This window comes from Salvelinus fontinalis, unplaced genomic scaffold (assembly GCF_029448725.1).
Source record: "Salvelinus fontinalis isolate EN_2023a unplaced genomic scaffold, ASM2944872v1 scaffold_1357, whole genome shotgun sequence".
NCBI classification, from domain to species: Eukaryota; Metazoa; Chordata; class Actinopteri; order Salmoniformes; family Salmonidae; genus Salvelinus; species Salvelinus fontinalis.
In genome coordinates this window covers 1-10439 of record NW_026601566.1, presented here as the reverse complement: position 1 = coordinate 10439, position 10439 = coordinate 1, and the positions used below count along the sequence as shown (strand labels likewise).

General features: G+C 42.6%; 1 pseudogene; it reads right to left on the bottom strand.

Annotated features, from left to right (window-relative positions):
• Positions 1–10306: 10306 nt before the first annotated feature.
• On the bottom strand, positions 10307–10439 carry LOC129849071 (U2 spliceosomal RNA; annotated as a pseudogene; the record flags this gene model as incomplete).

The following is a 10439-nucleotide window of genomic DNA, read 5'->3' as shown; positions in this document are numbered from 1 at the left end:
CACCCGGCTAGCGCGCGTGCTAAATGAAGAGGGAAAGTGTCCGTTCTAATTCCAAACAACGACTGTTCTGGACAAAGGACACCTTGTCCAACATTCTGATGAAAGATCAGCAAAAGTAAGAAACATTTTATGATGCTATTTCATATATCTGTCGTGCATGTGAACTAGTCGTGGGCGGCCAACGTTTGGGTACTCTAGCTATACCGAAGCTGCATATCATAATGAAGTTATTTTTTAGAATTCTAACACTGCGATTTCATTAAGAACTAATGGATCTATCATTTCCTATACAACATGTATTTTTTAGTTATGTTTATGAATAGCTATTTGGTCAGAATATGTGTGTCAGAAAAAGTGTCAGGAAAAATCCGGACGTAGTGGGGAAAAGTAGCTAAGTTAGCACACGGTGTAACCATTGATTTCAGCTCTAAATATGCACATTTTCGAACAAAACATAAGTGTATGTATAACCTGATGTTATAGGACTGTCATCTGAGGAAGAAAATCAAGGTTAGTCAAAAATTATATATATTTTACTGGTTTGTTACGATCGCTTACTTTTGCTACTGGGAAATGGCTTGTCTTTCTGGCTATTGTGCTAAGCTAATATAACGCTATATTGTGTTTTCCCTGTAAAACACTTGATAAATCGGAAATATTGTCTGGAAACACAAGATGCCTGTCTTTCAATTGCTGTACACTATGTATTTTTCAGAAATGTTTTATGATGAGTAATTAGGTATTTGACGTTGGTGTCTGTAATTATTCTGTCTGCTTTCGGTGCAACTTCTGATTGTAGCTGCAATGTAAACTATGATTTATACCTGAAATATGCACATTTTTCGAACAAAACATAGATTTATTGTGTAACATGTTATAAGACTGTCATCTGATGAAGTTGTTTCTTGGTTAGTTTGGTTGGTTCTTGGTTAGTTAGGTTGGCTTTGTGCATGCTACCTGTGCTGTGAAAAATGTCTGTCCTCTTTTGTATTTGGTGGTGAGCTAACATAAATATACGTGGTGTTTTCGCTGTAAAACATTTTAAAAATCGGACATGTTGGCTGGATTCACAAGATGTGTACCTTTCATATACTGTATTGGACTTGTTAATGTGTGAAAGTTAAATATTTAAAAATATATATATTTTGAATTTCGCGCCCTCCACTTGAGCTGGCTGTTGTCATAATAAGAAGTTAAACAGTTCAAAATCATATTACACAATTATACAAACAGTATCATACTCACTCATTCATTTTATACAACAAACAGGTGTAAACCTCATATCTGAGGTTATTATATAAACAGCGGTATGGTAATGTGGTCCCACAGTCTCTCCTGAGTTTCCCACATGGGGACAAATGGACATGTTAATAGCTAGGATCTTCACCGATCTTTCCTACTTTTGCAGTAACATGAAATATGTTCGTACCTCAAGTTCTGTGAGGTGGAAGAGAATTCCTTTGTCCTGAAAGTTTACCCTCTGTCTATAATACTGTTGGCCATGAGGAGATTCTCAGGAATTTACGACATCTCTCTGTGATCACCGCAGGGGTTGTGGTAGGAAAGGGAGAGGCAGGGAGAGGGGGATGGGGTTTGCACTACCCAAGCAGGCGACGTCATGACACTGACGATAGGGCGGACCTGTCACTCCAAAAGCTCTTATTCGGCCTCACATCAAGCTAGACACCCCATTCAACCTTCCACTGCCTGTTGACATCTAGTGGAAGGCGTATGAAGTGCATACAGATCCATAAATAAAAGCCAGTTGAATAGGCAGACCCTGACACAGAGCCTCATTTTCAGAATTTTCACTTCCTGTATGGAAGTTTGCTGCCAAATGAGTTCTGTTTTACTCACAGATATAATTCAAACAGTTTTAGAAACTTCAGAGTGTTTTCTATCCAATAGTAATAATAATATGCATATTGTATGATCTAGAACAGAGTACGAGGCCGTTTAATTTGGGCACGATTTTTTCTAAAGTGAAAACAGCGCCCCCCTATTAAGAAGAAGTTTTAACACAGTGTCCAAAGAAGGGCCAGATGTATACAGAATGGTGTCGTCTGCCGTTCTGTCCCTGAACAAGGCGTGGCCAGGCACGACTTCAACACCATCATTAAGTTTGCAGACGACATAACAGTGGTAGGCCTGATCACCGACAACGACGAGACAGCCTATAGGGAGGAGGTCAGAGACCTGGCCGGGTGGTGCCAGAATAACAACCTCTCCCTCAACGTAACCGAGACTACGGAGATGATTGTGGACTACAGGAAAAGGAGCACCGAGCACGCCCCCATTCTCATCGACGGAGCTGTAGGAGCAGGTTGAGAGCTTCAAGTTCCTTGGTGTCCACATCAACAACCAACTAGAATGGTCTAAACACACCAAGACAGTCGTGAAGAGGGCACAACAAAGCCTATTCCCCCTCAGGAAACTAAAAAGATTTGTCATGGGTCCTGAGATCCTCAAAAGGTTCTACAACTGCAACATCGAGAGCATCCTGACCGGTTGCATCACTTCCTTGCTACGGCGATTGCTCGGCCTCCGACCGCAAGGCACTACAGAGGGCAGTGTGTACGGGCCAGTACATCACCGGGGCAAAGCTGCCTGCCTGCCATCCAGGACCTCTATACCAGGCGGTGTCAGTGGAAGGCCCTAAAAATTGTCAAAGACTCCAGCCACCCCAGTCATAGCCTGTTCTCTCTGATACCACGCGCCAAGTCTAGGTACAAGAGGCTTCTAAACAGCTTCTACCCCCAAGCCGTAAGAGTCCTGAACATCTAGTCAAATGGCTACCCAGACTATTTGCAGTGCCCCCCCCCCATCTTTACACCACTGCTACGCTCATCTATGCAGTCACTTTAACAACTCTACCTACATGTACATATTACCTCAACTAACCGGTGCCCCCACACATTGACTCTATCGGTACCTCCCTGTATATAGTCTCACTATTGTTATTTTACTACTGCTCTTTAATGACTTGTTACTTTTATCTCTTATTCTTATCTGTATGTTTTTTTAAACTGCATTGTTGGTTAGGGGCTCGTAAGTAAGCATTTCAATCAATCAATCAATCAAGTTTATTTTATATAGCCCTTCGTACATCAGCTAATATCTCGAAGTGCTGTACAGAAACCCAGCCTAAAACCCCAAACAGCAAGCAATGCAGGTGTAGAAGCACGGTGGCTAGGAAAAACTCCCTAGAAAGGCCAAAACCTAGGAAGAAACCTAGAGAGGGACCAGGCTATGAGGGGTGGCCAGTCCTCTTCTGGCTGTGCCGGGTGGAGATTATAACAGAACATGGCCAAGTTGTTCAAAATGTTCATAAATGACAAGCATGGTCAAATAATAATCAGGAATAAATGTCAGTTGGCTTTTCATAGCCGATCATTAAGAGTTGAAAACAGCAGGTCTGGGACAGGTAGGGGTTCCATAACTGCAGGCAGAACAGTTGAAACTGGAACAGCAGCAAGGCCAGGTGGACTGGGGACAGCAAGGAGTCATCATGCCCAGTAGTCCTGACGTATGGTCCTAGGGCTCAGGTCCTCCGAGAGAGAGAAAGAAAGAGAGAAGGAGAGAATTAGAGAGAGCATACTTAAATTCACACAGGACACTGGATAAGACAGGAGAAGTACTCCAGATATAACCAACTGGCCCCAGCCCCCCGACACAAACTACTGCAGCATAAATACTGGAGGCTGAGACAGGAGGGGTCAGGAGACACTGTGGCCCCATCCGATGATACCCCCGGACAGGGCCAAACAGGAAGGATATAACCCCACCCGCTTTGCCAAAGCACAGCCCCCGCACCACTAGAGGGATATCTTCAACCACCAACTTACAATCCTGAGACAAGGCCGAGTATAGCCCACAAAGATCTCCACCACAGCACAAACCAAGGGGGGGGCGCCAACCCAGACAGGAAGATCACGTCAGTAACTCAACCCACTCAAGTGACGCACCCCTCCTAGGGACGGCATGAAAGAGCACCAGTAAGCCAGTGACTCAGCCCCTGTAATAGGGTTAGAGGTAGAGAATCCCAGTGGAGGGGAACCGGCCAGGCAGAGACAGCAAGAGCGGTTCGTTGCTCCAGAGCCTTTCCGTTCACCTTCACACTCCTGGGCCAGACTACACTCAATCATATGACCTACTGAAGAGATAAGTCTTCAGTAAAGACTTACAGGTTGAGACCGAGTCTGCGTCTCTCACATGGGTAGGCAGGCCATTCCATAAAAATGGAGATCTATAGGAGAAAGCCCTGCCTCCAGCTGTTTGCTTAGAAATTCTAGGGACAATTAGGAGGCCTGCGTCTTGTGACCGTAGCGTACGTGTAGGTATGTACGGCAGGACCAACTCGGAAAGATAGGTAGGAGCAAGCCCATGTAACGCTTTATAGTTTAACAGTAAAACCTTGAAATCAGCCCTTGCCTTAACAGGAAGCCAGTGTAGGGAAGCTAGCACTGGAGTAATATGATCAAATTTCTTGGTTCTAGTCAGGATTCTAGCAGCCGTATTTAGCACTAACTGAAGTTTATTTAGTGCTTTATCCGGGTAGCCGGAAAGTAGAGCATTGCAGTAGTCTAGCCTAGAAGTAACAAATGCATGGATGAATTTTTCTGCATCATTTTTGGACAGAAAAATTCGGATTTTTGCAATGTTACGTAGATGGAAAAAAGCTGTCCTTGAAACAGTCTTGATATGTTCGTCAAAAGAGAGATCAGGGTCAAGAGTAACGCCGAGGTCCTTCACAGTTTTATTTGAGACGACTTTACAACCATCAAGATTAATTGTCAGATTTAACAGAAGATCTCTTTGTTTCTTGGGACCTAGAACAAGCATCTCTGTTTTGTCCGAGTTTAAAAGTAAAACGTTTTCAGCCATCCACTTCCTTATGTCTGAAACACAGGCCTCTAGCGAGGGCAATTTTGGGGCTTCGCCATGTTTCATTGAAATGTACAGCTGTGTGTCATCCGCATAGCAGTGAAAGTTAACATTATGTTTTCGAATAACATCCCCAAGAGGTAAAATATATAGTGAAAACAATAGTGGTCCTAAAACGGAACCTTGAGGAACACCGAAATGTACAGTTGATTTGTCAGAAGACAAACCATTCACAGAGACAAACGGATATCTTTCCGACAGATAAGATCTAAACCAGGCCAGAACTTGTCCGTGTAGACCAATTTGGGTTTCCAGTCTCTCCAAAAGAATGTGGTGATCGATGGTGTCAAAGGCAGCACTAAGGTCTAGTAGCACGAGGACAGATGCAGAGGCTCGGTCTGACGCCATTAAAAGGTCATTTACCACCTTCACAAGTGCAGTCTCAGTGCTATGATGGGGTCTAAAACCAGACTGAAGCATTTCGTATACATTGGTCGTCTTCAGGAAGGCAGTGAGTTGCTGCGCAACAGCTTTTTCTAAAATTTTTGAGAGGAATGGAAGATTCGATATAGGCCGATAGTTTTTTAAAATATTTTCCGGGTCAAGGTTTGGCGTTTTCAAGAGAGGCTTTATTACTGCCACTTTTAGTGAGTTTGGTACACATCCGGTGGATAGAGAGCCGTTTATTATGTTCAACATAGGAGGGCCAAGCACAGGAAGCAGCTCTTTCAATAGTTTAGTAGGAATAGGATCCAGTATGCAGCTTGAAGGTTTAGAGGCCATGATTATTTTCATCATTGTGTCAAGAGATATAGTACTAAAACACTTAAGTGTCTCTCCCGATCCCAGGCCCTGGCAGAGCTGTGCAGATCCAGGACAGCTAAGCCCTGGAGGAGTACGCAGATTTAAAGAGGAGTCCGTAATTTGCTTTCTAATGATCATGATCTTTTCCTCAAAGGAGTTCAAGAATTTATTACTGCTGAAGTGAAAGCCATCCTCTCTTGGGGAATGCTGCTTTTTAGTTAGCTTTGCAACAGTATCAAAAAGACATTTTGGATTGTTCTTATTTTCCTCAATTAAGTTGGAAAAGTAGGATGATCGAGCAGCAGTGAGGGCTCTTCGATACTGCACGGTACTGTCTTTCCAAGCTAGTCGGAAGACTTCCAGTTTGGTGTGGCGCCATTTCCGTTCCAATTTTCTGGAAGCTTGCTTCAGAGCTCGGGTATTTTCTGTATACCAGGGAGCTAGTTTCTTATGACAAATGTTTTTCGTTTTTAGGGGTGCAACTGCATCTAGGGTATTGCGCAAGGTTAAATTGAGTTCCTCAGTTAGGTGGTTAACTGATTTTGGTCCTCTGACGTCCTTGGGTAGGCAGAAGGAGTCTGGAAGGGCATCAAGGAATTTTTGTGTTGTCTGAGAATTTATAGCACGACTTTTGATGCTCCTTGGTTGGAGTCTGAGCAGATTATTTGTTGCGATTTCAAACGTAATAAAATGCTGGTCCGATAGTCCAGGATTATGAGGAAAAACATTAAGATCTACAACATTTATTCCATGGGACAAAACTAGGTCCAGAGTATGACTGTGGCAGTGAGTAGGTCCAGAGACATGTTGGACAAAACCCACTGAGTCGATGATGGCTCCGAAAGCCTTTTGGAGTGGGTCTGTGGACTTTTCCATATGAATATTAAAATCACCAAAAATGTGAATATTATCTGCTATGACTACAAGGTCCGATAGGAATTCAGGGAACTCAGAGAGGAACGCTGTATATGGCCCGGGAGACCTGTAAACAGTAGCTATAAAAAATGATTGAGTAGGCTGCATAGATTTCACTGTAAGGTCTACACCTGTTGTATTCGGCTCACGCGACTAATACAATTTGATTTGGATGTGATTTGACCATGTCCGTCCCAGCTCGTTCATCAACGTCTTATCCACTCGTCGTCCCCTTATAGTTTGTACATCTCAATTGTCAGTAGAAACCACATCTTGTTAAAGTCAGTCAGACTTGTTAGGTTCTAATTATTCCGAGTAAATAACTCACGGACACTAGAGAAGCTTAACCAAGTTTAATTCTTCCCAAAGGGTCGTTACAGCTGTAATTCAGACCAAAACATGTTCCCACCATCACGAGTATATATACACTCCACTTTAGACACCCCTCCTTCTCTCCAATCCTTACATCCTATGGTTCCACAGGAAGAGGGAAACAGGATACTAAACCCTTATTACTCCCTTCAGAGGATATGACCTGACCGCTTGACCTCAACCCCTCCTTCGCCTAATCCACAGATGTCCATCCACTTTCCCCTATAGCAATCCTGTGATCTCCTCCCGTCCACCCAACACATTCCAAAGGCATCTGTCTTTCTAGAGACCCATTACCTTCTGGCATAAACCCAGTCTCTTTTTATACACTATGCGTCTGATCTATCATGTCTTTAATATCTCAATGTTCAATGTTTACCCCGAATCCAACAGGCTGAATTGACTGTTTCGCTGCCAGACAAGGCTCCGCTGATAGTCAGGTGTAGCAGTGGTAAGGTGTTGGGACAGATTTATGTAGTCCCTAACAGTTTGTGGGCCCCGCTTGTCACCGCTATAGTGCAATTCATGTATTGTTTAGTTGTGCAGTGGCTTTGCTGGCATGCATCTAGAAACTGTCTCCCCCCCCCTTTGCCCCACCAAGATTTACATGCTAAAACTGCCACTGAGTTGGACAGTCAACCACTGAAAGCCCTGACAATAGATAAAGTATGTTACACTCTGGTTGACATTGGAGAAAGAAATGGTAGTTATGCTGAGCTTATAAAAATGTACCTCAATTTACCTCCAAATGACTTTAGGACCATCAACTGTCCGAGCTTCCCAGGAAGTATCCCATCCACCAGAACCAGTGAGTTCAGATCAGTCTGATTCTCTGTGCTCGGAGTCAGAGGGGGACCAGCTTGAGGTAGGCCATACCATCCAAAAGTGTTGACAAATAAATATCTCCCATTTATAACACTGCACTAATCCATCAAAATGTTCTCCCAGTAAAGTGTAACCTGTGTGTTTGCTTGTTGACATCCGTCTCCTAACCTCTAACTCTGCTCCTGTTATCTAGGACCTAGGGGTTCTACCCAACACCCACCTGATGTCCTCCATTACCTGTTCTCCCAGACCTAGGGATTCTACCCAACACCCACCTGATGTCCTCCATTACCTGTTCTCCCAGACCTAGGGGTTCTACCCAACACCCACCTGATGTCCTCCATTACCTGTTCTCCCAGACCTAGGGGTTCTACCCAACACCCAGATCAGGGAGTGGATCAAGTTACCAGAGAGATGCGACAGAAGGTTAGTTACCCAAGATAGTAGTCTCCAGGTGTAACTCACCTCTTGTGTTGGTATTTGTCAGACTTCGCCATGGCTTTGCCTGTTCCACTGATTCTTCTGATCTGAAGGGAGAAACCAGGGTCAGCACAATTGTAGGGGACCGGTAGAATAGGAGATGAGTAGGGGACTAGCAGAGTAGGGAACTAGCAGAGTAGGGGCCTAGTAGTGTACGAGTAGAAGTCTTCTCAATTTATCCAACCTAATGAGTTGATAATAATGTGTATTATTGCTAGAAGTCTGCTCAATTTATCCAATGAGTTGATAGTAATGTGTATTATTGCTGGGCTGGAATAGAAGTCTGCTCACCCAGTAGATCAGGGAGTGGATCAAGGTTCCACCTCTGGTATGGATATATTTGTTTTCCCTAAATGATGCTTATGTAATACTAGCCTACTTACTAAGATGTCTAACATTTACAAACAAGTTATCTTATTTGTACATTTTGAAATGATATGTTGATTCATTTAATTTGTATTAGTTGTTTGAACTTGTTTTAAATTGTTAAGGTAAAAACATTATTCAAGATGAACTAGTGTCAATGTTCATTAGTTACAGATCACAATGCTACAATAAAAAGGTGTGAAGGGGATCTGTCTCTAATTTGTCTTTGTTTCTGTGTTGCTTTCCCAAATGAACAGGACCTTTTTTGTCCAGCTGTAATCTCTGCCAGAGGTTTTTTTTGATTGGCACGCTGTCTCAGGATATCACCCATTTAGCTGCTTAACATAATGCATTACCAATGCAGCCATACTGTCTGTCTACAGTATGATGGCAGCTACTGGGCAAATGGGCACGTGCAATCAATGTGCCCTTTGTCACCATACATCTGAAGCAGAGAATAGATGAACTCAAACATCATTTGCTTATTGTTGAGCTAGCTGTATGTTCTACATTTTAGATAGAGCATGTATCTGAGGCTAACCATCAACCAGATTGTTTTACATGCTTTATCTGACATTAAATAGTTTAGTCCAAATCCAAATGTTTTGGTGTAGATTGAGTACTATACATTCCTATCAGTAGTGTTCCCCCGTTGTATTCACCTTTCCTTATTTCTATTGTGGATTGTGTTTCTGTACGCCAATGGAAAGTCTACAAAACTAGGAGAAAACCAGCCTATGTATTGAATACATGGAATTGGATTGTGACGATACCGATAAATGAATCACAATGCACACAATTATTTATTTCATTTTTGATCAGGAATCCAATTTGATGTGTATGAAATAGTTTGGTGAAATATGCATAAAAGGAGAGTAATTGCCCATAATTCTGCACCTGTGGATAGTTGATCATCCTGATTTAGTGACTGCAAAGAACATTTATGGATCTACTGGGATTTTTAAAAGAGACTAACTTTCTGTTTTGTCTGCTCTTGCACTCAAGAGATAAGTATAGATGTGTTCATATTTTTGCATATAGTCGTGTTATTTTGATGCATATATTTGCAATTTTGACGGTATAATATATTTTTTATTCATGTTTTTATGTGTTTCAAAGACAACTACATTTGCAAAATGCATTTACTGTTTTTCCAAAGTTGTGTGTCTTGTGGACTCTGTTTTGAAAATCGACAACATTGTTCCAGAGAACTGCTTGTAGGTGATTGAGAGAAACGAATACATACAGGCAGTTGCTTGTGAGACAGTCCATGTTACCAGTACACGGCTTGAGCACATTTCATAGTTTATTCTGTATAGTCTTCTACTGTATATATTTCCAATCATAACAAAAACATGTTTTAACTACTTTATTACTTAGCTATTTGTGTAGATTTTTGATCGTGGCTATTGATTGCACTGTTGAGGAAAGTTTGCAAGTAAGCATTTCACTGTGCTCTGTATCCCGTGAAGAAAAATGTTTGAATAGAAGATGAACGCAGCCGGTTCACAGCGCCTGTCGTAGTCAATATAACGGTGACCGATTTAACCAGCGCTATCTAGCCATCACTGACGTTGAACTGAAGTTGCTCAAAGTGAAAATACAATATAGACCAACGAAGCAACTCCGTTGAGTCTGTCTGATTTCTATTTACAGCGGCAGGGGTTGCACCGTTCCTGGAGGTACTGCAATACCAGGTCGATGCGTGGAGTGGACGGAGCAAGCCCCTATTCCATCTCCCTGTTCCAAAAATCAATTTAATATATGGTCCCCAGATAGGGGACGTATCAGAT